Source organism: Ictidomys tridecemlineatus, chromosome 3 (assembly GCF_052094955.1).
Source record: "Ictidomys tridecemlineatus isolate mIctTri1 chromosome 3, mIctTri1.hap1, whole genome shotgun sequence".
In the NCBI taxonomy this organism is placed as follows: Eukaryota; Metazoa; Chordata; class Mammalia; order Rodentia; family Sciuridae; genus Ictidomys; species Ictidomys tridecemlineatus.
Window position 1 is genome coordinate 154699625 of NC_135479.1, and position 27385 is coordinate 154727009.

Sequence of the window (27385 nt, forward strand, 5' to 3'; positions counted from 1 at the left end):
AGAAAACTACAGACCAATATCTCTAACGAACCTAGATGCAAAAATCCTCAATAAAATTCTGGTGAATCGAATACAAAAACACATCAAAAAAATTGTGCACCATGATCAAGTAGGATTCATCCCTGGTATGCAAGGCTGGTTCAATATACGGAAATCAATAAATGTTATTCACCACATCAATAGACTTAAAGATAAGAACCATATGCTCATCTCAATAGACGCAGAGAAAGCATTCGAAAAAGTACAGCATCCCTTTATGTTCAAAACACTTGAAAAACTAGGGATAACAGGAACGTACCTTGACATTGTAAAAGCTATCTATGCTAAGCCTCAGGCTAGCATCATTCTGAATGGACAAAAGTTGAAGGCATTCCCTCTAAAATCTGGAACAAGACAGGGATGCCCTCTATCACCACTTCTATTCAATATAGTTCTCGAAACACTGGCCAGAGCAATTAGACAGACAAAAGAAATTAAAGGCATAAAAATAGGAAAAGAAGAACTTAAATTATCACTATTTGCAGATGACATGATTCTATACTTAGAAGACCCAAAAGGGTCTACAAAGAAACTACTAGAACTAATAAATGAATTCAGCAAAGTGGCAGGATATAAAATCAACACGCATAAATCAAAGGCATTTCTGTATATCAGCGACAAAACTTCTGAAACGGAAATGAGGAAAAACACTCCATTCACAATATGCTCCAAAAAAATAAAATACTTGGGAATCAACCTAACAAAAGAGGTGAAAGATTTATACAATGAAAACTACAGAACCCTAAAAAGAGAAGTAGAAGAAGATCTTAGAAGATGGAAAAATATACCCTGTTCATGGATAGGCAGAACTAATATTATCAAAATGGCAATATTACCAAAAGTTCTCTATAGGTTTAATGCAATGCCAATCAAAATCCCAATGGCATTTCTTGTAGAAATAGATAAAGCAATCATGAAATTCATATGGAAAAATAAAAGACCCAGAATAGCAAAAGCAATTTTAAGCAGGAAGTGTGAATCAGGCGGTATAGCGATACCAGATTTCAAACTATATTACAGAGCAATAGTGACAAAAACAGCATGGTACTGGTACCAAAACAGGTGAGTGGACCAATGGTATAGAATAGAGGACACAGAGACCAATCCACAAAGTTACAACTATCTTATATTTGATAAAGGGGCTAAAAGCATGCAATGGAGGAAGGATAGCATCTTCAACAAATGGTGTTGGGAAAACTGGAAATCCATATGCAAAAAAATGAAACTGAATCCCTTCCTCTCGCCATGCACAAAAGTTAACTCTAAATGGATCAAGGAGCTTGATATCAAATCAGAGACTCTGCGTCTGATAGAAGAAAAAGTTGGCTCCGATCTACATATTGTGGGGTCGGGCTCCAAATTCCTTAATAGGACACCCATAGCACAAGAGTTAATAACAAGAATCAACAAATGGGACTTACTTAAACTAAAAACTTTTTTCTCAGCAAGAGAAACAATGAGAGAGGTAAATAGGGAGCCTACATCCTGGGAACAAATTTTTACTCCTCACACTTCAGATAGAGCCCTAATATCCAGAGTATACAAAGAACTCAAAAAATTAGACAATAAGATAACAAATAACCCAATCAACAAATGGGCCAAGGATCTGAACAGACACTTCTCAGAGGAGGACATACAATCAATCAACAAGTACATGAAAAAATGCTCACCATCTCTAGCAGTCAGAGAAATGCAAATCAAAACCACCCTAAGATACCATCTCACTCCAGTAAGATTGGCAGCCACTATGAAGTCAAACAACAACAAGTGCTGGTGAGGATGTGGAGAAAAGGGTACTCTTGTACATTGCTGGTGGGACTGCAAATTGGTGCGGCCAATTTGGAAAGCAGTTTGGAGATTCCTGGGAAAGCTGGGAATGGAACCACCATTTGACCCAGCTATTGCCCTTCTTGGACTATTCCCTGAAGACCTTAAAAGAGCATGCTACAGGGATGCTGCCACATCGATGTTCATAGCAGCACAATTCACAATAGCTAGACTGTGGAACCAACCCAGATGCCCTTCAATAGATGAATGGATAAAAAAAATGTGGCATCTATACACAATGGAGTACTATGCAGCAATAAAAAATGACAAAATCATAGAATTTGCAGGGAAATGGATGGCACTAGAGCAGATTATGCTCAGTGAAGCTAGTCAATCCCTAAAAAACAAATACCAAATGTCTTCTTTGATATAATGAGAGCAACTATGAACAGAGCAAGGAGGAAGAGCAGGAAGAAAAGACTAACATTAAACAGAGTCATGAGATGGGAGGGAAAGGAAGAGTAAAGGGAAATTGCATGGAAATGAAGGGAGACCCTCATTGCTATACAAAATTACATATAAGAGGTTGTGAGGGGAATGGGAAAATAAACAAGGAGAGTAATGAATTACAGTAGATGGGGTAGAGAGAGAAGATGGGAGGGGAGGGGAGGGGGGATAGTAGGGGATAGGAAAGGTAGCAGAATACAACAATTACTAATTGGACATTATGTAAAATTGTGGATGTGTAACCGACGTGATTCTGCAATCTGCATTTGGGGTAAAATTGGGAGTTCATAACCCACTTCAATCTAATGTATGAAATATGATATGTCAAGAGCTTTGTAATGTTGTGAACAACCAATAAAAAAAATAAAATAAAAAAAAAAAAAAGAAAGAGGTACAAATTCTGAAAAAAAATAGAAATCCTTGAAATAAAGGAAACAATAAACCAAATTAAAAATTTAATAGAAAGCATTACTAACAGACTAGACCACTTAGAAGAAAGAACCTCAGACAATGAAGACAATATATAAAAATATATAATCTTGAAAATAGAGTTGACCACAGAGAGAAGATGTTAAGAAACCATAAACAGAACTTTCAAGAATTACAAGATAACATGAAAAAAACTTTAATATTTATCAGGATAGTTGAAGGCACAGAAATACAAACCAAAGGAATGCACAATCTTTTTAATGAAATAATATCAGAAATTTTTCCAAATATAAAGAATGAAGTGGAAAATCAAATACAAGAGGGTTGCAGGAATCCAAGTGTGTAAAATTACAACAGACCCACGTCAAGGCATATTATAATGAAAATGCCTAGCATATAGAATAAAGAGAATTTTAAAGGCTGCAATCAATCAACAAGTACATGAAAAAAAAAATGCTCACCATCTCTAGCAGTCAGAGAAATGCAAATCAAAACCACCCTAAGATACCATCTCACTCCAGTAAGATTGGCAGCCATTATGAAGTCAAACAACAGCAAGTGCTGGCGAGGATGTGGAGAAAAGGGTACACTTGTACATTGCTGGTGGGACTGCAAATTAGTGCTGCCAATTTGGAAAGCAGTATGGAGATTCCTGGGAAAGCTGGGAATGGAACCACCATTTGACCCAGCTCTTCCCCTTCTCAGACTATTCTCTAAAGACCTTAAAAGAGCGTACTACAGGGACACTGCTACATGGATATTCATAGCAGCACAATTCACAATAGCTAGACTGTGGAACCAACCAAGATGCCCTTCAATAGATGAATGGATAAAAAAAATGTGGCATTTATACACAATGGAGTATTACTCTGCACTAAAAAATGACAAAATAGTGGCATTTGCAGGGAAATGGATGGCATTAGAGCAGATTATGCTAAGTGAAGCTAGCCAATCCCTAAAAAACAAATGCCAAATGTCTTCTTTGATATAAGGAGAACAACTAAGAACACAGCAGGGAAGAAGAGCATGAGAAGAAGATTAACATTAAACAGGGATGAGAGGTGGGAGGGAAAGGGAGAGAAAAGGGAAATTGCATGGAAATGGAAGGAGACCCTCATTGTTATACAAAATTACATATAAGAGGAAGTGAGGGGAAAGGGAAAAAACAAGGGGGAGAAATGAATTATAGTAGGTGGGGTAGAGAGAGAAGATGGGAGGGGAGGAGAGGGGAGAGGGGATAGTAGAGGATAGGAAAGGCAGCAGAATACAACAGTCACTAGTATGGCATTATGTAAAAACGTGGATGTGTAACCGATGTGATTCTGCAATCTGTATACGGGGTAAAAATGGGAGTTCATAACCCACTTGAATCAAATGTATGAAATATGATATGTCAAGAGCTTTGTAATGTTTTGAACAACTAATAATAAAAATTTTAAAAAAGAATTTAAAATGAAAAAAAAAGAAAAATATCAGATTACATACAGGGGAAACCAATATGGATCTTAGCTGATTTCTGAGCCCAGACTCTCAAAGATGGTAGGTCCTAGAATAACATATATCAGCTCTGAAAGAAAAATGGATGCCAACCAAGAATCCTATATCCAGTGAAATTAAGCTTCAGATTTGAAGATGAAATAAAAACCTTCCATGATAAACAAAAATTAAAAGAATTCACAATCAGGACGCTTGCACTTTAGAATATTCTCAACAAAATATTCCATGAAGATGAAATGAAAAAAAAATGTGAAAACCAGTGAAAGGAGGAAATGCACTAAAGGACTAGTCAATAAAAGGAGAAACGAATTCAAATAAAAAACCAGAAATAAACCAAAAATGGCCAGAAACACAAATCATATCTCAATAATAACCTTGAACATTAATGGCCTGAATTCATCACTAAAAAGACACAGACTAGCAGATTGAATTAAAAAACAACCAACAATATGCTATTTCCAAGGGACTCACCTCATAGGCAAAGAGAACCGCAGACTAAAGGTTAAATGATGGAAAAAACATATCGCTCACATGTATTGTATAAACAAACAGGGATTTCTGTGTCCTCATATCAGATAAAGTGACTTCAAGCCAAAGTTAATCAGAAGGAACAAAGAAGGACATTTTATACTGCTTAAGGGAATTATAGATCAATCAGATATAACAATCATAAATATGCCCCAAACAATGGAGCATCTAAGTATATCAAGCCAATTGAAGCAAAAAAAAATTTGACAAAATGAAAAGTTAGATCTTTGTAAAAATAAATAAAATTTATAAGCCATTAGCCATGCTAACAAAAAGAAAGAGATAAAAAACTCAAATTACTAAAATTTGTGATGACAAAGGAAATATCATTACTGACACTTCTGAAATAGAGATATTTAGAAAATATTTTGAAAATGTATACTCCAATAAAATAAAAATTCTCAAAGACATGGCAAATTTTTAGAGACATATGACCTACCCAGATTGAACCAGGAAGACATACACGATTTGAACAGATCAAACTCAAGCAATGAAGACACCATCAGAAGCCTCATAATTACGAAAAACCCAGAACCAGATGGACTCTCAGCTGAGTTCTGCAAAACCTTCAAAAAAGAATTAACACCAATACCTCTCAAATTATACCATGAAACAGAAAAGGAGGGAAGCTTTCCAAACTCACTCTATGAAGCTGGTATCATTCTGATATCAAAACCAAAGACACACCAGGGAAAGAAAACTTCAGATCAGTATCCCTAATGAACATACATGCAAAAATTCTCAATAAAATTCTGGCAAATCTCATACAAAAACATATTTAAAAGATAGTACACCATGACCAAGTGGGGTTCACCCCAGGATGCAGGGTTGGTGCAACATATGGAAATCAATAAACATGATTCATCACATTAATAGACTTAAAAGACAAGAATCATATGATCATCTCAATAGATGTAGAGAAAGCATTTGAAAAAATACAGCACCTCTTCATGTTCAAAACACTAGAAAAACTGGGAATAGTAGGAATATACTTCAATATTGTAAAACCTATATATGCTGAACCCAAGGCCAACATCATTCTAAATGGAGAAAGATTGAAAGCATTCCCTCTGCGAACTGGAACAAGATAAAGATGCCCTCTTTTATCACTTTTATTCAACATTGTCCTTGAAACTCTAGCCAGAGCAATTAGAGGGAAGAAAGAAATTAAAACAACACAAATGCGGTGGGGGGGAGACCTCAGACTATCACTATTTGCTGACAACATGATTCTATATTTAGAAGATCCAAAAATTCCACCAGAAATCTTCTAGAGCTAACAAATGAATTCAGCAAAGTAACCAGATATAAAATTAACACCCATAAATCAAATGTGTTCCTATACATTAGTGATGAATTCACTGAAAGAGAATTTAGAAAAACTAGTTATCTAGGAGGAATAACTTTCGGTGTGCTATTTCAAAGTAGAATAACTATAAATAATGATAAAATTCTGTATATTGTAAAAGGCTAATACAAATAATTTTACGTGTTTTCACTACCATACATGATGTTTGAGGAGATACGTACATTTAACATGATTTAAATATTATATGCTTATGTAATTATATAATGTATACCTATAGCTATGCATCACAATATTTGTGTTTTTATGTATCAGTTAGAAAATTCAAGTTTTAAAAATTAAAAATAAAGCAAAAGTATTAATATTAACTAGCCTCATTTGAATCTACTACTTCATAGAATTGGATTATATATTTAAACAAATCAATCTTTGTTTCCCTTTATTTCTAAAATGATAATTGCTGCTACCAAATGCATAATTTAACTTGGAAAATTAGGTATTAAATTTGAGGAATACACAATAACAGTAAAAAACAAAATCAGGCAGTGTCAATCACCTGTGTGTCAGATGAGGTTCTGTCTCCTCAGGAATCTCTCTTGACTGTGATGATGATCGTTCACACAGGTGCCTAGACATATAGTAACAATGATGCATCCATAAGATGAACATGGCTCAAACACTCCCCCTCATGGCAGTACATTGTAAAAATATGAAATATGAAAACAAAACATTAATAAAATATTGGAAGACTCTGATTCAAATTCTCTTGAGAGAGTGACCAAAATATCTTTTCAAGTGCTTAGTTCAATATAAAAATACTCCGATTACAGAACCTGCATATTGTTTCTATTCAATAGTAATGTAATTTATGATTGTCCCATTGGAGACTTATACCTCTGGTCTTTACTCCCTAAATTTCAGATTTCATATATGTAGATACTTAATTAACATATTCCCTTGGATGTGAAATAGGCATCTCAAAATTAAATTAACATGTTTCAAATAGAATTCTTAATCCATCACCCAAAGCTTGTTCTCTGTTCTTTCCCAGATTTATAAATTGTCTTTATCTAATGTTCAAAATATACTCCAATAACATCATTGTTCTATGTCTAGTAATCAGCATACTTCTTTCCTTTTGCTCTTTTTCCCCATCTGATCTTTCAGTAAATCTTGTCATCCTAAACATACCCCTCGGCAGTGAATGTAGCTCAGTGGTAGAGAATTTGCATTAGGCCTGAGTGAGATGCCCACATCCTCTTCTCCCAATGTACAGATTCCAAATACATCACTAATGCCTCCATCCCCTTTTCTACCACTGTATTCCAGACTGTCTCTCTTCTCCTCTCTTTGTTCTTCATTCTTGATTTCTAAGGAACTTTGTCCACATTCTTGCAAGACAGAGCTTTTGATAGTGTAAATCAAATTCTTGTGCTTCTTGTTTCCATGGATTGAAATTGCAGATGATGAAAATCCCAAGCCTGTGGGCCTAACCTATTCTGGCCACCACTTCCATTTCCAAAACATTGTTCTAACCACATTGACTTTTTTTAAAAAATATTTTTTGGTTGTTGATGGACCTTTATTTTTATTTACTTTTTATTTATTTGTATGTGGTGCTGAGAATCACACATGCTAGACAAGCGCGTTATCACTGAGCCACAACCCCAGCCCCAACTTTCTTTTTATTCTTGTAACACACCAAGATTATTCCCACATTAGTATATGAATTAAATATTCTTCATTTTTGTCTGTAATGCTCTTCACCAAGCATTCCACTCATGCTTATTCAGGTATCTGTTATACTTAGTTATACTTATTCAGGTATCAGTTGAAACGTCCCCATTCCCAGATACCTCTTAACATAAACTAACCACATGTCTTTCAATCACATCATTCTGTCTTATTTTTTACCCAGTACTTATCATTGCCTGATATTTCCTCTTTCCTTTTGTCATTCCATGGTCTATTTCTTTTCACTAGGATGTAGACTCCTTAGGGCAAAGAACTCATCTGTTTCAATTCTGTCTTGTTACTGAGAACAATGCACAGCAATTTAGAGGCCTCAGGAAGTATTTGTTGGATTAATGAATGGATATTTTATTAAATCAGTCTTGTAAAAATAAGATCACTTTCAGCTCATTATGGCTTAGTTAGACTTATTTGGGGCTCCCAGTCTCAGTCTTTTCTACTACACAGTGGACTCCCTCCCACCAGTTGTCTAGGGTCCATATGCAGTCTCCTATAAAAATCTCAATAAAAAATCTTAAACTCAATTTACTACAAGCATAAGTGATTACACCTTTATGGCAATCCTAATTAAAGTATCATTTTGACAAAGACACACTTCTGATAATGGAAAGAACCAAGCATATGGAAGAGTTTTCATTCCTCTTTTCATGATGCATTTTGCCAGATCCCTTAAAATTATTACAAAGATATTTAAAACTAATCTTGTTTTAACAACTTTCTTTATCACAAACATATAGTAATATGACTTACTTTATCTTTCTCCAACAAAAATAGAGAATGAGGAGTGTGCTAATCAAAACACAAACGAAGATCATTGAAACTATACATATGCAAGTAGAAGAACAAGTAGCACCTGAAAGAAAAACCAGAAACATGTTCTTCATGACCATACTTTTTTCCTCTACAGTGTACTGCATCCTGGTACCTTTAATTTGCAATATTCCTTTTTTTATTATTAATTTTATTGGTTTATCATAATTACATGTGCTGAATTCATTGTGATATGTTTGTATGTACAAATAATTTGATTAATTTCATTCCTCAATGCCTCATCTCTCCTTCCCCCTTTCCCTTTTTCTTCCTTCTCTTCTTTTGATTCTTACTGCTTCACTGACATTCAAATTTATTCTTTACAAGAATGTGCCATATTCCAATTTATAAAAAAATATAGTAAAATATACTCAAACTGGTACATATTCTTCAAAATAAGACGTGATATTTAATATAATCCTATTGATCTCAAAAAGGAGAAAAAATTACATAACCACTTAAATATTCATCACAGAAAAATGATTAAGCAAAATATAGTATAGTGGATGACTACATTACCAAAATGGAATTTAGAGTCTGTAATAACATCAGAAAATGAATTTCTAATAATAACAAATATTTAAGATTAACATACAAAAAACCTGTAAGAAGCATTTTACAAGGACTATTTACATTAACTGGTAGGTACAGTTATTAGGTACAGATGGGGAAATGCAGTGTCTGTGATGTTAAGAGAATCCCCTAAATACACGGTGATTAAGTGGCAAAATTGGGAAACAAGTTCAGTTCCAACTCCAGAAGATGAACTCTTGGGAAAACAAAAAACAAACTGCAAGGCTTTGAGCATCAACACTTTTAAAAATAGGGTTTTTTGACCCTAGTGTTCCCAAATCATATGATAGATACCTCTTCTTTCTATGTTGCCTTTGAATATAATTCCTACTTCTTTTAATATAATTTAAATTAGCAAAAGGCCATTCTTAAGGATTAACAATGATTGTTCTTAGATAAAATAGAAAATTGAACTTGTGTTTTATGTTGGCTCCTAAGGAAATTTGAAGTTATGTTCAATGCATGAAATATTGTGAGTTTTATATTCTTAAGTCTTGTCAGGGTAAGGGTTTATTTGTTTATTTGTTTGTCTTGTCCTTTTTAAAATTCTCCTAAATATAAATATTAATCCTATAGTAAACTTTCACCCCTGTTTAATTTGCTGGTTTGAATTTTCTATTACATTGAAGGAAAAGAGAGCCTTGTCACTAGTTTCTTCTTCCCTAAATGCTGTTAGGAAAGCACCTGTGTTTTAGTTGAATAACTTTGGCCATTTACTTTTGACTGCTCAGCCATTGTTTTGTGTGAGCTTCTGTTTTTACTGATGTTCTTATTCAATGAGATACTACATACCCATTCTAAATAGTCAGAGGAGACTGAACCTGAAGACCCAAATGTGAACATAAATCTCTAAAGTCAACAACAAAGAAGCATAGGGGAGCTAGGCATGGTGGCACACGCCAGTAATCCCAGTGGCTCCGGAAGCTGAGAAAGGAGGATTGCCAGTTCAAAGTCAGCCTCAGCAAAAGTAAGACTCTAAGCAACTCAGTGAGATCCTGTCTCTAAATAAAATACAAAATAGGGCTGGGGATGTGGCTCAGTGGTCAAGTGCCCCTGAGTTCAATTCCCAGGAAGCCCAGGCATGATGGTGCACACCTGTAATCCCAGCAGCTTGGGAGGCTGAGGCAGGAAGATTGTGAATTCAAAGCCAACCTCAGCAACTTAGCAAGGCACTAAGCAACTCAATGAGGCCCTGTCTCTAAGTAAAATACAAAATAGGTCTGGGGATGTGACCCAGTGGTCAAGTGTCTCTGGGTTCAGTTCCTGGTATTGAGAGGAAAAAAACAAAACAAAACAAACAAACAAAAATATAAATATATATATCTATATTCAATGAGATACTACATACCCATTCTAAATAGGGTATGTAGTATCTCATATATAGATAGATAGATAGATAGTTAGATATATTCAATGAGATACTACATACCCATTCTAAATATATGATATATAAACAAATATATATATATATATATATCATAGGGGGATAAAGGGGATATGATATATATATATCATATATATCATATATAAATATATGATATATATAAACAAATATATATATCTCATAGGGGGATAAAGCTCTATATGAGATTTCAACAGAATCAGAAATTAACCTCCTTGATATTGTCACAAAAGTAAGCAAGGAATAATGCTTTTATAAATTCACATTACTTCTTACAGACTTTGTACCTTAATAAGAAGTAAACTTAACCATAAGTTAACCAAATTAGCCAATAGATTGATGGGAGATAAGATGGGAAGATTTACCAGAAAAAAGAAACTAATTAATTTCAGCTTCAAGAGACAGATAAGCAAAAATATTTCTTGAGACTTCATTAAAATTATAGTGATAAAAGTAAAAGATTTAAATTCAAAACAACAAAAATACTGCAGAGGAACTTCCAGTGATAAGAAATTATGAAGAATCAAACATAGGAGACGTAAAGAAGACAAAGCAATGAGCTATGAAGGTACAAGATAAAAGAGGTTGCAGCCTTGGGGAGGTACAAAGCAGACAACAAACGAAGAAAGAACCTTGAAAAAGCAGAAGACGACTCAAGGGGAATAACAGAATTTATAGTTAAAATCGCCTACTTCATATTCCAAAGTGCAACGTTGGACAACCAAGATGCTTACAACCCAGCCAAAATAAAATATTGGATCTCCGGTCTAATTGCTGCCTGCTCTCTACACAACAAAAGTTCACTTCTCCAAAAACTGCAGCCTTTTATAAACCTCCAATAAAGAAAGGCTCACCACACTCTGAAGAAAGCTTCATCCAAGTGAGGCGGCTAAGTAAAAGAAACATAATGTTAAAATGGTAGGGGTGGAGGTAGGGGGAGACAATTAAAGAAACAGAAGTTAAATATAATCTTTCCAAATTATTATTCCCAGATATATTTGATAAGATATTACTTTCTTAAAGTCTATAAAAAATTAGACAATTTTCACTTTAAATCCCCAAAGCAATTCTAAATTAAAAACCTGATTTGTCCAAAAAAGGAAAAATTCAATGAATCAGTTTGAAGACAATTTTTAGAAAACCTTCCAGCTAACATGAAAAGGAGAAAAAAAGATACAAATATTAGGAAAAAAAATTGAATCCAAATATTTCAATGCTTATTTAATCAGAGGTTTATACAAAAAGAATCAGTTAGATGAACAGGCAGGAAATTATCAGAGAAATGAGAAAATGCTCAGAATTAAAATACTTTAGATTAAATGAATGCAGCACAGGTATTCACACTGAAGGATAAAATGAATAAATAAACAAAACAAAACATGGCACTAAGATTGTTTTAATCAGTTTTTTCATTGCTGTGACCAAAAGATCTGATAAGAACAATTAAAGAAGGAAAAGTTTATTTGGAGGCTCACAGTTTTAGAGGTCACAGTCCATAGATGGATAACTCCATTCTCTGGGACTCAAGGTGAAGGAGAACATCATGGTGGAAGGGTGTGGAGGAAGAAAGCATCTGGGAACACGGGACCAGAATGCGGAGAGAGCTCTGCTCAAGAAGGATAAAATACAAATCCAAAAGCCACACCCCTAGGGACCCACCTTCTCCAGCCACACCCCAATTACCTACCGTGAGTGCTCAGTTAATTCCTGTCAGAGGATTAATACACTTATTAGGTTAAGGCTCTCACAACCCAATCATTTTCTCTGTAAGCTTTCTTGCATTGTCTCACACATCAGCTTTTGAGGGACACCTCATCTCCAAACCACAACAAAAATAAAGAGGAAAAGAATATGGAGTCGTATCTGCTATTACAATTAGCAGATTGACATGTGACTTCTCGTCAGGACCAATGGACGATTCAGGCAGAAGGACGGTTAACATAAACTATAGAATATGTGTGTTAGTCAGCCTTCCATTGCTGTGACCCAACAAGAACAAGCTGGAGGATGAAAAGCTTATTTTGGCTCATGGTTTCAAAGGTTTATTCCCTGATCTGTCAAGTCCGTTGCTCTGGGCCCAAGACAAGGCAGAACACCATAACAAGAGAGGGTGGTGAAAGTAGCACTGCTCACCTCATGATGGCCAGGAAGGACAGAGGGAGAATATGATTATGTGCATGACTATGGCACTGGGGACATGCCCCAGTGACCCACCTTTTCCAATCATGCCCCATCTCTGAATATTCCTGAGTTAACACAGGAGCTTTTAGGTGACACTTGTATCCAAATCTTGTTCTGTAGTGCTTATCCAAACATAAAGGGATTCCCAAAATGGAGCAAAATGTTAGGAGTATCATTTCTACCTTCCTTCAGAAAAAAAAAAAAAAAAGAGGATGGTTAGCAGGTAAGTCAGGATCTCTTCATCATTTCTGTAGAGAATATCTAAGGCAATGTGATAAGGGTTGAAAATGATGCTGTCTTGTACTTCTGGAAGAGGGGGTTCAAAGCACAGCAATTCCTGAACATTTTGACAAGGGCCCCATGGGCAACAAAGCTATGGAAATGCATTTGTAACAGAAGAAAAGATGCTTATCAGTATGAAATTGGGTAATATAAGCAAGTTTTAATTCTAGCAATGACCTAATTAGTTTGAGGCTAACCCTCCCACTGAAGACATTAAGAAAATATGGACAAATTACTTTAAAAATGTTCTGAAACATCAAAGGGTTACCAGATCATTAAGAATTTATAGACCTAATAAAAGGAGAAAGCCAAGAGAGGGAGTGTCTCATTTTAAGATATGTTTTTACTTAGGAGAAGCACAAATTTTTAAAGTGAAAGCCAAAGCTGAGATACTGAAAAGTTGAGCAGAAAAGTCAGCAATAAAGCCTGGAATTAAAAGTCTACCAAGGCAAAGGGTCCTGGTAGGACTTGAGGCTTAAAATTCCAAAGAGTTAAACTCCAGGAGATAAGATGAACCAGAGCCAGGCACACACTTCTAATCCCAGCAGCTTGGGAGGCTGAGGAAGGAGAATGGCAAGTTCAAAGCTAGTCTCAGCAACTTAGTGAGACCCAAAGCAATTTAGCAAGACTTCATCTAAAAATAAAAAAGGACTGAGCTTTGTAATGTTGTGAACAACCAAAAAAAAAAAAAGTCAGTGCCTTCTATTTAACAAGCATGAGAATATATTTCAGTCTCAGGAATCTTCATTAATATAAATTGGTATATTAGATTTTGAAATTGGAATACAAGACATAGGATCTGACTTCGTAAATTAAATGTTCTTGGAATTAATTACAATGTTATATTTGCTGATAGATGGATTTAAAGAAACTATTAAAAATAAAAATGTCTTAGACTTTTATATAATTGATCTATTCATTGAAAAGCTTTTGAAATCAAATTTCTCTAATGAAATTAGATGAAAACTTTAATGATGCTAATAGTCTTAGTTTTAGTTTTTATGGAATATGTCTATAAATTTTCCTCAAATTCATTGATATTCAATTAATTTTATTAGAAACAATAGCTAAACATTTTAAAAGACTAAAACTGCAACAAAAAGAAGTAAAAATATGTGTATTATTCAACACTCTCTATTTACATGCAAAAAAAACTGTATTTGAAGAGAAATAAAACATGTTTGTAGAGTCTTACTATATTCATAAAAATAAAATAAAATAAAATAAAATAAAAAAGGACTGAGGATGTGGCTCAGTGGTTAAGTAACCCAAGTTCAATCCCTAGTACCCAAAACAAACAAACAAAAAGGCAAAAACAACAAAATCAAAAAAGAATGGACCAGAAAGAGACTCCACTTTTCAAGGAGTGAAGAGTATAGACTATTTCAAGTCATCTAATCCCTAATTGTATTAAGGCAATCTATCCCTAATAAGCACCTACAGAAAGCAAAAGTAAATGCTTTCTGAAAGAAGATAAAATCATACATCACAAAAGACCACAAATATGATTACATTTACATGAAAATATATAGACAGATGTATAGATATATAATCAGATTAGTTTTTCCCAGGGCTGGGGATATGAGCATTTGGGAATTTAGGTTAAAGAGTATAAAGTACTTCAATAACATACCCCTTCACCTCCACTGCTATGGCTATAATTTCTTTTAAAATTGAGAGAATAAAAAGCATTAGAAAGAATGTGAAGAAATTCAAACATTCGTGTATTGCTATTAGGAACTTAAAATGGTTTAACCACTGTGGAAAACAGTTTAGTAGTTCCTCAAAAAGGTCAATATCATATTACCATGTGAACAACCAATTTACTTTTGGGTATATTCCCAAGAGAATTGGAAACATGCACATGCAAAAACTTTTACACAAATATTCATAGCAAAATCATTTGCCATAACAAAAAATGAAAATAACTCAGATATTTATTTATTTATATTTTATTTTATTTTATTTTGCTGAAAACATAGTTTATTGGTTTAACAAAATACTGCTTTTGAAAAATGTCTCCCATCTGGGACTTTCAAATAGTCTGTACACTGTTTTATTTACCCACAACAGCAGACACACTGGGAGCCAGAAAACACAAACAAGGCCTTTTCACACCTGGCACCTCCAAGCAGCCAGTGCAACCTGCCGGGCTCTGCTGGCTCCGAGAAGGCGGAGGAGCCCTTCACTCAGCAGGTCCTCACTTCTACCTCACCCCAACTCCTGGGGAAACTTGGGGTGGGTGCCTATGGCTTCTTGGTCATGTGATTCCTGGAGGACAGGACAGGAATTTGGAGGAGTTAAAGTATGTCAAATACTAGTCAGCATTTCATGGTGATTCTCCCAAAGGCTGAGACAAGAGGGGACTCCATTCTCATTCCTCACTTGATAAGCAAAGTCCTCATTTAAATTGTGAACCATCAGGGAACCCAGCACCCTGAGTTCATGGATCTTGCCAAATTCACAGCAGGTTGGGCACTCACCACCCAAGGGCTTCCTCCTATCCTGTGGACTCATCTCCGATTGGCAGTCTCCTGTCCAGAGAGGCTCTTCCTGTGAGTGTTAGCCTACTGGCTGGTGGGGCTTGGGGTTCTCACCTCACAAAGCTTTCCTTTCCTTTCCCTGCACTGCACTCCAAGGCCTCCTGCTTGCCAGTGGGCTGCAACTCAGGCTTCACAGCTCACTGAAGCACAGTTCCAAGACCTTGCATGACGGCTACCTCCTCTTGGTAATCACCCTTTGTGGCCCAGGAAACAAAAGCTTTAAAATTCGGGCTTAACCTCAGTTAAGAACAGAGGGAGGAACACTCCATACCCAATGGACATGCCTATCAGACTTTTCTTTAAGACAGCTGAGAACATACCTACTCAAGTGAGTGTTGCTTCACTCAGGCTAAGATTGCTGCCTCAGCACTGACCGGCAGAGGGCACTCCTCTTGTGGACATCTCTAGAACCTGTGAGAAATGCTGTGGACATGCTCCTCCAGGCAAAGCACGAGTTTCTGAAACAGGTGCAAGCTGTCTGGAGGCAGGTTTAAATAAGGTGGATAGCACCATCCTGGCCCCAGATGGACGTGGTGGCGAGCAGTGGGGCTGAGCTCTGGGGCAGACAGCAGTATCTGCTCCAGCAGGGCAGCTCTGAAGGACCACCCTCACTGAAGTACAGGCCTCAGCACTTTATTTAGTCACTGCAAAAGTCATACATGTATTAGAATGCTGTCATGGTAGAAATATATGTCCTTGATAAACAAAAGTTCCTAAAGAAAAAAGGAGTAAAAGGGGCCTTTGTGAGACCCACATGACAAACACATAAAGGGACCCAACAGGCAATCACTAAACACTGCCTTCTTTTACCTCTTCCCCCTTCAAGAGACAGGAATGGTGCCATGCCCCCCAACTCCTTTTGGGGCCTTCTTTCTCTGTTCTATCATAAAACCAGGAAACAGGCAATCAAGCTGCGAGAAGACAGATACCGCCTCCCTCCCAGGGAGTCAGACTTCCAGTGAGAGCCCATGTTTCAAGTCACACACCAGTTGGAGAGTTGGAAGACTAAAAAGACTGGTCCTTTCCCTGCAGGAAGAAGTGGGTAGAGTCTGGAAGGGCCCCCTTGGCCCAGGTGCTGGACGGTAGCTGACATTCTAGGTCCAAAGGCACTTTATAGCTAGATGCATAAGTAGAGCTCAGAGAAAGAATTGCTGCAAGGGAGGTGGGCTAGGTGTAGCCCTGCAACACCCCTGTGGAGGCAGCAGCTTATCAGCGTCTCAAGATCAGACAGACAAGTCCTAGCACCGCAATGTAGGGTGGGCTCCCTAGTCAGAATTCATCCAAGTGCAGGATTCTGGCCTGGAGAGAATGCCTTCCACCTGGTCAGTGTCAGCTCCGGCGTTTGGCAATCTCCTCCTGGATATGCAACTTGAGGGCCTCTGGCATGGGCAGATCCAGAGGGGTGTGTGCTGACACTTCCTCACTCACCCTTCCTGGGTCATGGTCCTGATACACGATAACAGGATAACTGATGTGACCTCTCCATTGTCCGACTCGTATTCTAAGCAGAAGAGCTGATGGCCAGAAGGCTCCAGCTCGGAGCCACCACTACTGCTGCTTTCACCGGACTCCTCACAGTCTGGGTTGCCTGGGTGGGTAGAACCTGCAGGTCGGGATTGTGCGGCCGCGTGTGCCTCCTCCTCGCCTTCTTCTTGGCCTGCTTCACCTTCTTGTCGTAGTGGTCCTGAGCGATCTGGTTCTGTCGTATGTGGTGCACGAATCTGTGGCTCATGCCGGCAGCAGAGCCCCGGCCCGGGGCCCGGCGCTGCCTCCATCCGGAAGGCGCGGTGCAGAGCCACCGCTGGCCGCCAAGGGCCCCGCGGCGCCCCCAGCGAATGGTCCAGCCCAGATATTTATCAACTGATGGATGGGTAAACAAAATGTGGAACATTTATAGAAAAGGATATTTTCTCCCATATTAAGAAATCAAAAGGCTGGGGATATAGATAGCTCAGTTGGTAGAGTGCTTGCCTTGCATGCACAAGGCCCTGGGTTCAATACCCAGCACCACAAAAAAAAAAAAAAAAATCAAGGGTTTTGGACAACCACAAGCAGAATAAGAATACTACATTAGGGCACACGATAATAAAACTGGTAAGCAACAAACACCAGGAGAAAATCTTACACATAGCCAGAGCTGGGGATGGGAAAGATACTTTTCTTTCTGAAGACTAAGCCACAAGACTAAGAAATGTCTTTTCAACAGTAATCATGGTAATAGAAAGTCAATAAAATGACATATTTGACATTGTCCAATTAATGCTAAAAAAAACCTGTCAAATTGGAATCACAAATTTTGTGAAAATGTTCTTCAAAAGTGAAGACATATTCTTTAATCAAAAATATTGAGAGAATTGGTCCCAGGTACGCCAATAGAGAAATAAAGGAAAGCAATAGAGATATTCTCCATGTAGAGGGAAAATGATTTCAGAGAAAAGCATGAAAAATGGGCAAGGAAATGAATAGCAACAGAGAGGGTAAATATAAATGAATAGTACAACAAATAACAGTCATAGCAATGATAATATGCTGTGATATATAAGCATAAAGAATGCCCAAAAATATTGGCACAAGGAGTGGGAGTTAATATAAACTCATTGCACTGTTGGGAAGTGATTACTAAAGTATTACATTTTTTAGACCTTAATTAGTCATGATGTATGTTATAATTTCCAAGTCAATCCCAAAAATAATGTAATCTGTAAACCAATGTATGGGGGAAAGGAAATATAGATAAATCATTAACCAAAAGAAATTGGTAAAAAAAAGAGAGAAAGGAACAGATGAGATAACAGAAAATGATAGGAGTGTGGTAGATTAAACTCTTAAATTGTCAGTATGTACCATAAATATTTAGAGACTAAAGGTGAGATAACAGAAAATAAATGGTAAAGTGGTAGAATAAAACCTCAGATTATCAGTATGTAGAGTAAATATTTGGAGAAATTCTAAATTTTAAAAGATTACTGGGTAGAATATAAAGACATTATTCACATACTATTTCTTGAGCTCTTTAAAAATTATCCCATTCCTATTAACCCTGTTTAATTATGGTTATAGAACTGAGTGAGCACCCACACCCAAGCTAAGGAACCAAGATGAGATAGTCCTCACCGAGCACAAATGTGAGCCCAGATTTGCCAGAACTTTCCATTTTAGAGAAAAGATGAAATCCATAATATTCACCTGAAATTTATGGATCTTTAAATGTTGACAAATAATTTAAACTGTTTAAAAAGAAACACTTTGGGGCTAACCTATTTAAGGCTTCTAGTTTGAGAATGATGTTGTATATAATTTTTATTTCATTAAAACCTTGACATACTAATTACAAATAATTACTTTTTTTAACTCCTTAAAGCCTTCTCTCTGGGAGTCCATCAACAATACTTTGTTATTTTACTTCAGTAAAAGAATAAATGGTTTATACCTAGTCATAACCAAAAAAAATATGGTTATAAATACAGTTGGCAGAGCTAGAAGGGAAAGAAGACAGAAAGAAATGGACAGCAAAGAGAGACTTTCTGTGGAGTATGAAACAAGAAACAGGTTTAACCATAAAGGTTGCAGAGGAAGGGCAAGGGCAGAGGAAAAGTTGAAGGTAGAGTAAATAAGCCCAAAGTGATTGAGATAGAAATTGGGTAGAAGACATATCAAGATCAATTTCAAAATCTTCCATTTAAAAACAGCTGCCCCAGGGAGCAGGTGAGCAGCTTTATGAGGCTGTCTTCATTATTACAGTCTTTTAACTATGCATGTGTATGACATTTTTTTTCAAAGTACATGACTTAACAAACACCTATGAAAGTGAATTTTAAGGGAAGATAAATATTTCCCCTCTCTGGGCTTCTCGGCTACTTACATTCTTGTTTTTCTGACAGAGGAACAATCTTCTCTTCATTCCTTAGAGGGTGATCCATGTGCACAATCAGATGTTGGAGTCCTAGGGACCTCACAGTTTCCACAGAGATGGTGTACATTTTAGTGACCGTTATGGTACCGTTGGGGTTCTGAGCAAGGTATTCCTCAGGTGGACGATTCAGGATTCGTGAGGGGAAAAGAGAGATTCGAGGTGCAGGTTTTCCCACGGCTGAATAATTAAAGAAAACCTTCAGAGTCAGGACTGAATCGGGGTTCCGGTGTCAATTCAGTTACAGCTGAGGCAGAAAGAGAAACACAATTAAGTATGAAAATATACCATACCAGATTCCTATGCTGTTAAAAACTTGGCCTCCCCAAATTTTTATATGATCCCAAAATGTTGAGAAGAGCCCTCTCAGATACCTTTCCTTGCATTTAAAAAACAAACAACAACCTCATACTATCATTTCCTATACCCACAGCCCCTCCAAGGTGAGAGGAACAACTGGTGTCTCAACTTTCATCCAGCCTAAAAGTTACATTTATCACAATATAGTAATGGTGACTCTGTCACACTGCCACAAGCCATGAGACATTTTGTTTATTTGAAGACTGGAAACTCCTTATTCTCTTAGTCCTCATCATTCTTTCTCTTTCCCTAAAGTCTTTTTCTTTTCCTAACTTTTCTCAACTCTCCAGTTAAATGAAGGGATGCTTCACAGTTGAAAGCCAGTGCAGGGCAAAGAAGTTAGAGGACAGGGGAGAAGGTCCTGCACTGTGTGAACATGGGCAGTCACGTGATCGTTACTGGCTTTCCCCCAATCCCTTTTTTTTTTTTTTTTATGCCTTACATATAGTAAATGACTTGACTGGGATGCTCTCTATCAGTCCTTCATCCTCTAACATTCTCTGAATGCCAACCTTAAAATACCACAAGCCCATGATTTCTGCCTCAGTACTCTGATCCCACAGAAAACATTTAAATACTTAAGATGTTCAGGCAGATTTTCCCTCCATGACTTCCATGAGGAAACACGTTAAAGAGACATTTGTAGCAGGCTTCGTCGTCAAATGTTACTTCATTGATTGTCAGGAAGGAGCAGTTGGGTTCAATGATCTTGCAGTGCAGCCTATCTATGTATGGTGGAAGAATCTTTTCTCCGTATTTACTGCTGTAAGTGCCAATATTTTGTGGAAGAGAGTCTTGGATCTTCTGCCAGGTGATTTGCACGACATTTGCTGGAGTTGTCAAATTGCAGAAAATGGTCACACTTCCTCCTAGTGCAACTGATTCATTACTGTTATGCTTTATTTTATGTAAGGAATCTGAAAATAAAGTTCAAAATGAAGAAAAATGTGCTTTTATGCTAATGCATATCATAGCACTTACCTCTCTATCTTTTAATTATCATTTATTTATCTGTCTTGCTCACTAGAAAATAAACTCTTCTATATTGAATATCTAGTTCTAAAATTGTTTCTGGCATATATTACCTAATCAATTCATATTTATTGAGTACAAAAGTTGAAACACAAATTAAGCAACATGAATATTGTTAGCTTTTAAAAATGCTTTTTAGTTAAAGTAGATCACAAGGTAAGAATGCTACTAACTGATCTAAACTAAAGGTGAGGTGTTATGGGCATAGAATCCATACAGCAAATAAAACCTTTAGATCTTCAAACGCACTGATTTCCTCAATCTTCTGCTATAATAGAAGACTGGCAGGAGGCCACAGTTTCTCTGTTGGATGAACAAAAAAAATTTAATAATTTTCCTGATATGCAGAAAAGGGCATCTGATTATGTATTCTCTAATAGAAAGTTAAGTGAAATGTTATTTTGCTTCTGTAAAGACTTTGGAAAATTTTTATATTAAGTGATATGTGTGTATGTGTGTGTGTATGTGTGTGTGTGTGTGTGTGTTTGAATGTGTTTTCTAAGTGTCACAATCTGTAAACCTAAAAAAAACTAAAATCATAAAATGTCATAGCTAGGTAGGATGGAGTACTCTGTGAGATATTAACACTCTCTGAGAACAACTAGGAAAGTTGAATTAATTACATAACAATATACTTAAGAGCATCAGACAATGGCAAAACCAAGAAAAATTAAAGGAAATAAAATTTCAGGAAGAGGGAATATCTCAGAGGTGAGTAATTTGGGGTTGTCAGTTCTCTAGAAATCAGGGAATAGAGAGGTGTTTGTTTGTTTGTTTGTTTGTTTTGTTTTGTTTTTTAAAACCCAGAGTTAGAGTGTATTTCATTTAATGAGATGTCTGCTCAGTAACATCCCTCCGCCCCACACCCCTGGGTACAATGATTGAAATCAAGGTGCTTAACCACTGAGCAACTTTTCTGGCCCTTTTAATTTTTTATTTTGAGACAAGGTCTCACAAAGCTGCTTAGGGCCCCACTAAGTTGCTGAGGCTGGCCTTGAACTTGTGATAGTCCTGCCTCAACTTCCTGAGTCCCTGGGATTTTAGATGTGTGCCACCATGCTTGGCATGTTACACAGTTCTTTTAATATGTAGTGTTACAGTTTGGATCTTAGATGTTGCTGATAAACAGGCATTTATCCCTAAATGTGCTGCAGTGCTATTGAGAGGTAATGCAATCTTTAGGAGGTGGAACATAGTGCAAGAAACTAGGTCATTAGGCCAGGCCCTTGAAATGGATGTTGAAATCCCTATAGCTCCTTTTTCTCTTTTATTTCCTGCTGCGCCCTAAGGTGAGCAGCTTCTTTTGCCAAACATCCCCTCCATATATATATATATATATTTTCCTCAAAACAGTCATGGTCATCAAAAACAAGGAAACTCTGAGAAATTCCTATAACTAATGGGGGCATAAGGAGATATGACAGGGTTGTGTAATGTGATACCTTAGATGGGATCCAGGCACAGAAAACGCACTGAATACAAACTAAAGTAACATAAATTTACTATGGATGTTAGTTATGAACAATGTATCAGATTTGGTTTATTAATTTTAACAAATGTTATCATACTAATATGTGATGTTAATAACAGGAAAATCTAGTCATGGGAGTTACTGAAACTGTCTACTACTTTCTCAATTTTTCTATAAGCCTAAAACTTTCTAAAAAAATAAGCCATTTTAAAGAATCATTGTACCTCTATATATGCACACTAACCAAGTAGAAAATATACACTTGAGAATAGTACTTAAAATAGTTCACCCTCCTAACGAAAAGAAAATCTAGAAATAAACAAAATGGAAGATATATAAAAACCTCTCTACTTAAATCTACAAAAGACTTCTTAGAAACAAAGAAGATATATATAAATTTAGAAATATACCATATTCAGATAGGAAAAAAAATTAAATGTCAATCCTCTCCAAGTTAAATTTGAAACTCAGTGGAAATTTAATCAAAACGCAAGTAGTTTTTAATTTTTTTTAATTCTTGAATTAAGGAGTTGATTCTAAAAAGCCAATACAATAAACTGAAGACTTACTATCTAGATGAAAAGCTAAAGTAATGTCATGTTGCATAAAAAGATGATCTTCCCAATAAATGCTGTGTCCATGGGACATCTGTATGGACAAATTATAGATTGGTCACCACCTAAGACCAGAGGAAAAAAATCTACTTAAAATGCACTGAAAATCTAAATGTGAGAGATAAAACACAGTTTTTAGAATATTGTATAACATCTATATGACTGTGGTAGCCAATGATTTCTCTCTCTTTTTTTTTTTTTTTGTTTGATAATGAGGATTGGATCCACCACTGAGCCACATGCCCAGCCCTTTTTTATCTATTATTTTGAGACAGGGACTGTTTACTAAGTTGCTTAGGGCCTTGTAAAGTTGTTGAAGCTAACTTTGAACTTTCCATCCTCCTGCTTCAGCCTTCCAAGCCATTGGGATTATAGGTCAGTGCCACTGCACCTGGTGCCATTGACTTTTTAAATAGGGAATACATTGTTATTTAGTGCCTTATTCCTTTCTTGGTGATATGAAGTAATAAATGAAAAGCTAGCTTATTTTAGGATTTAATAACTTCAATTCACCAAAAGATACGTCTTCAAAAGTAAGGAGGCAACCCAAGGAGTGAGAAAATATATTTTCCATATGTGTACATGACAAAGATTTATACCCTAATGTGTATGTATATATATATATATATATATATATATATTTACACAAATCAACAAGACAAATCAATGGAAAACTGAACAAAATATTTGAATACACACATCACACACAAAAAGAGTATTTAAATGACCAATAAATGTATTTAAGGTGCTCAGCTTTGTCATCAGGAATACACTAATTAAAATGAGGATTATACAAGCACTCCTATAATTAGCCAATCTCCTTCTATCTACATGCCTAACAGAAGTACATGTATAGATTTTCCAAAAACATAAACAGAGATGTTCAAAGGAGCATTCCTTGCTAAGCACCTTCTGTTCCACTACACTAAATCTTGGTCACAATGAGATGTGCATTTTAGGTGCTGAAGTATATTAGGGGAATAGAACAGAAAGAACAGGACATGCTGATTTCTTCTACTGTCACCCCGCATTGGCCTCAGCTTCTGTCATCCATCATTCAACTTTGAATTCAATTGAATTCAAATATCTAATTGAATTCAAATGATACTTCCCCCAGGAAAAAGACTCCTTAACTAGAAGTTACTGTTTTTCTTTGATCTTGAAATCATTGTGATTTTTTTAAAAAAAAATCTCCTGAATTCTTAAAGAACACTGGTTATTGCTTTTATCATGAACCAAATGGATTTAGAAGGATTCAGGTTAAATATCTTTAATTAAATAATTTTAAATGACTAAAAGTAATAGGACCGAATACTTGTTAATTCTTAAAGCTCGTAAGGATAGACAAACCTATAAAGGAAAAGATTTACAGACTTGATAGCATCAAAAAGGTCTTCATGAACAAGAAGAGACACAGAACAAGTCAGACTCGAAACTAAAAGGCAGATATGCTGCTTCAATATATTCACAAGGACTCCTACAAAGCAAAGCAAGTTTGCCAAGAGTTCAGATGCTTCTGGTAGCTTTATAACCTCCAGTTTGAGCAACTCAGATACCTCTGATACAGAAAGACTTTTCATTCTTACCTTTCTTGCATTCTGTTGAATAACTCATTGTTTCAAACAGACTCAGTTTAAACAACTTGCTAGCTACATGATTGAATAGCTACATGATACAGATGCAAACATACCACCTTGTTTACCTCAGTATATAAAAGTAAATAGGCATTTTTTTAAACTATTGATTCCAACCAAACATGTTTGAAAGAAAAACTGTAGAGTTACCTGTTTGTTGTGCACAGATGGGAAGAATCAAGAGGTGGGGGACAAGATGGAGTGGAAAGCCCATGGAATTTGTTGATGAGAACCTTCACTATTGATGCATTTTCTTATCCTACCTCCAGCACTGTGAACCGATAGTGAATGTGCACCATTCACTACCTTCACCTTTTCCCGCCACAGGCCTGTGACTCATTAAGTCTATTAACTATTGTTTTTCAACTTCCTGGTCTGCCTAGCCTCCAGTTCTTTTCAGGTACTTAGATCTATAAAAACATTCTTCTAAATATCTGTCTGCTGTTTGTAACAGTCACACAATTTATTCACAGGCTCCTTTTCTACTGATTTGCAAGAAAATTTAATTAGCACTCCTTTTGAGAGTGTTACTAAGCCTTTCCTAATATTAATGTCCTGTTATCCATGCACAGGACAAATATCGAGCTCATTTATTCACAGTGAGTGAGATCAAGGAACAAGACTGCTTTGGGTGCCTCCTGCCGCAGGGCAGAGCCCTGCTGAAAAGCTGAGGCAGACCTGAAGGCCCCCCTTATCCCAGTTCTTGCTGTCATGCCAGAAAGATTTCAGACATGTCACTCAGAGCAACAGGCATGCCTTCATTAGAAGGGAAAGGAAAAGGGAAAAGGGGATGTTCTCAAGGCGGACAGTGGGTCCTCTCAGGGAAGAGAACAGTGTGCTTCTCCAGCCCTCCAGAGTTATTGGAGTTCCCAGGGAAGTCTCCAGAGAGACAAACCAGGTCCACCTTTTGACTTTTGACTCACGGCATAAGAACTGCAGGCTACCTACAAGAGGGGGTGATATAGTACTCACAGAGAGGAAGTTTTAAAGGAAATTGAGTCCCCCTATTTTTGCCTCAATTTCCTGCCCCCTTAATCAGTTTATTACTCTTTGAGAAGAATTCAGCAAGCATTTTTAGTGAGGGTCTTAATGTTTTGGTTGTTAGGGTGATTGGGGGTTGTGACATGGTTTCAGTGATAAGGGAAGGTCCAGTACCTGGTGGAGTATGATCTTGAAACAATGGATTTTCTTAGGGGATACAATTATGACCGGGACAGGTTTAACACACAGGTGCTATAACCTTCCAGGTGTGATCTGTGAGATAAGGTTCCCTGTGGTTTTCAGTCACCCTTCATTGTTCTTTCTCTGCTCCCTCATTCATGGTTGACTAGCTTCCTAAAACCTAGGAAAGTTTGTTGTTCAGGGCAGTGAGACAAGGATGTACTCATACACTGCTGGTGGGACTGCAAATTGGTGCAACCACTCTGGAAAGCAGTATGTAGATTCCTCAGAAAACTTGAAGTGGATGGACCATTTGACCCAGCTATCCCATTCCTTGGCACATACTCAAAGGACTTAAAATCGACATACTACAGTGATGCAGCCACATCAATGTTTATAGCAGCTTAATTTATAATAGCTAAGCTATGGAACCAATCTAGGTGCCCTTCAACAGATGAATGGATAAAGAAAATGTGATACACACACACACACACACACAGACACACACACACACAGACACACACACACGATGGAATATTACTGATCTATGAATGAAATTAAAAATTGTCAGGAAATGGATGGAACTGAAGGCTATCATGCTAAGTGAAATAAGCCAATCCCTCAAAACCAAAGGCCAAATATTCTCTTTTATATGCGGATCTAATACATCTGCATATAAAAGAGAATATTTGAGGTGGGGGTAGGGAAAAATAGAAACATAGAAGCTACCAAAAATGAGTCATGGATTAGACAAAGGAGAAAAGAAGGAAGGGAGGGGAGATGGGAATAGAAAAGACAGTGAAATAAATCAGACATAACTTTCCTATGTTCATATAGGAATACGTGATCAGTGTAACTCTACATTATGTACAACCATAAGGATGGGAAGTTATACTCCACATATGTATAATATGTTACAATATACTCTACTGGCATAGATATCTAAAAAGAAAAAGAAAAAAACATAAGGACTCTAAAGAATGTGATAACAAAGGAAATGAAGAGGGGAAAACTAGCCAGTTCCTTTGTCTCCAATCTTTAAGTGAAGATCAAAGCAAAGCAACTTTGGTTATAAAATAAAAGAACATACTCATAAAACATCTGAAGAAATCCATCTGTACAGCGAGCATGCAGTCTGTCTGTACATTCCCTCTGCCTGCCGGAGCATCTCTGCCCTCTATATCGGTCCACTCTGCAGTTGCCCAGGACGACATGAATTAAAAAAATGTCCAAACCGTCTCTGTTGAGTCATCCAAGTTCTTTCTCTGGGATTGAAAAAGAGTACACTGAGGCTTCCCAGCCCTCGGGTTGAACAACTGTTTTCGATAGATATATGCCAAGCCTCTGAAAAATATTCTTCTTGCCATCTTCCCCCAAAGAACTGGAGTAGAAAAATTAAAATTTTTTATATCCTATATGATTAAAAATAATTAAAAATCATATCCTATAAGATCATTAAACACTTTCCAATTAAATAGTATTCACTTGCTAAAATGAAGAGAGGGAAAGTGCTCCTTACCTGGTACTTTTCATTACTCTTTTTGACATTTAAATCCCAATCCAACCACCTGCCAGAAGGCGTTCCAC

At 36.6% G+C, this 27385-nt stretch overlaps 2 pseudogenes across 1 annotated transcript in view; both read right to left on the reverse strand.

Annotated features, from left to right (window-relative positions):
- The window catches only part of LOC144376415 (OX-2 membrane glycoprotein-like), a 38765-nt pseudogene extending 12001 nt beyond the window's left edge, over positions 1-26764 (reverse strand). Inside the window, exons 1-5 of the transcript XR_013436879.1 lie at positions 24788-26764; positions 20465-20803; positions 19479-19773; positions 8576-8678; positions 6630-6701 (exon numbers count right to left, since the gene is read on the reverse strand). The product of XR_013436879.1 is annotated as an OX-2 membrane glycoprotein-like (transcript). The remainder of the gene's footprint in view (positions 1-6629; positions 6702-8575; positions 8679-19478; positions 19774-20464; positions 20804-24787) is intronic.
- LOC144376416 (UPF0561 protein C2orf68 homolog pseudogene) lies at positions 15010-17470 on the reverse strand (annotated as a pseudogene).
- Positions 26765-27385: the final 621 nt, after the last annotated feature.